Source organism: Sinocyclocheilus grahami, unplaced genomic scaffold (assembly GCF_001515645.1).
Source record: "Sinocyclocheilus grahami isolate Dianchi unplaced genomic scaffold, SAMN03320097.WGS_v1.1 scaffold824.1, whole genome shotgun sequence".
In the NCBI taxonomy this organism is placed as follows: domain Eukaryota; kingdom Metazoa; phylum Chordata; class Actinopteri; order Cypriniformes; family Cyprinidae; genus Sinocyclocheilus; species Sinocyclocheilus grahami.
In genome coordinates, this window is record NW_015506003.1 from 368,822 (window position 1) to 370,394 (window position 1,573).

The 1,573-nt window shown below is 36.7% G+C and overlaps 1 protein-coding gene across 1 annotated transcript in view; it reads left to right on the plus strand.

Annotated features, from left to right (window-relative positions):
• Nucleotides 1-1,573, plus strand: part of LOC107562452 (SLIT-ROBO Rho GTPase-activating protein 3-like) — a 28,304-nt gene that overhangs the window by 17,555 nt on the left and 9,176 nt on the right. The window lies entirely within an intron of this gene.

Consider the following 1,573-nt stretch of genomic DNA (forward strand, 5'->3'; position numbering starts at 1 on the left):
TATATATATATATATATATATTTTTTTTTTTTATTAGCCACATATGATGCCTCCTTTAACTAACTCTCATTTGCTCTGCTTACAAAGTGTTTTACAAACTAAGAATAAGACTCAGAGCAGTTTCAAGATGTGGCTCTCTGATAGCGCTGGGGAACTCCAGACTTCACACATTTGTTTTGAGTGTATACTCTAGCTGTTAAAGCATAGAGGTCATAACGGCTTGTGCATAATACCCACTAAATTCTGCACCATCTAAGAGGTGTCACTTTTGCTGACTTGCTTATCTACACTTGATGTTCTTGGCTCACTAGCAGTGTCCTTAGAAGACCAACAACACCAGTCCACCCTGCTGAAAAGACCAGCTTAGACCAGCATGCATTCGGGTAGTTGACAAAAAAGTTTCTTGTTAAAAATGGTTTATGCACATTTTAAGTTAAATATAAATGTAAACAAAACAAAATACGGGACAAACACTACCAGTCAAGTTTGGAATAATTGGAATAAGAATAATAATTTTTTTGTGTTTTTGAAAAAAGTCTCTTCTGCTCACCAAGGCTGCATTTATTTGGTAAAAGCAGTAATATTGTTTCAAAATAACAGTTTTTTTTGTTTTCAAAATGTACAAACACAGGAATAAATTGCATTTTAAAATATATTAAAAGAGAAAGTTATTATTTTAATTTGTTATAATATTTCACAATATAACTGTATTTTTGATTAAACAAATGCAAAAAAAATATTACCAATAGTGTACATTTTAGACATTTTTAGGTAAGTTTTTTTGCCATTTTAAATCAACACAGCCTTTTTGCAGTTTGCTTAATTAGTCCTGCAGTGTGACAAGTGAATTTATAAACATGCAAGCATTCTGTCTAGTCTCTCAAAACTGCATAATATAAAAAAGCATTTAAAAATCTATACAGCATGTCACACTCAAGACACTGTTGTCATTGCATGAACTTTGATGTCAACTTTCCATTTCAAAGCTAGTCAAGGGTGATTAATGTTGGTCTGAGTATAGCAAACATAGAAGGTGAAATTGGTCAACCAGCATAGTCTGTCTGGTGAAGCTGGTCAGCTGTGGTAATCTTGCTGGTTAAGCTATTTAGGAAGCCTATTGGGGATGCCAGCATCAACCAGACAGCATATGCTGGTCATGCTAGTGGTTTCAGCAGGGTGCTCTCTATTCTCTGAGATTCCCACCGTGTCTCTCTCTGTCCCTCTCTATTCCTGGGAGCTCAGGAGCACTGCTCTGCCATCTGGCTCTCTGCACCATGAGAAACGACTTCCTTCTCTCATTCACTCACTTCCATTCTCTCACACTTTTATACTATTGTGGTGGAGTATCTAACAGTGTCTGCTACATCCTGCATTAGCAATGGCTGGTGTATCTCTTCATTTTAAGTGGACAGTAAATCCATGAGATGTGCACTCTCGTTACACCGCTAATAATTGGATAATGCAGTCAGGGCCACAGAACTGCTTTGCCACCAACACTTTTTTTGTCTCGATTGGTTGATCGATGGGTGCAGCCCAGTAAAATGGACATTTTTCTGACTAAGTGGATTGGAAT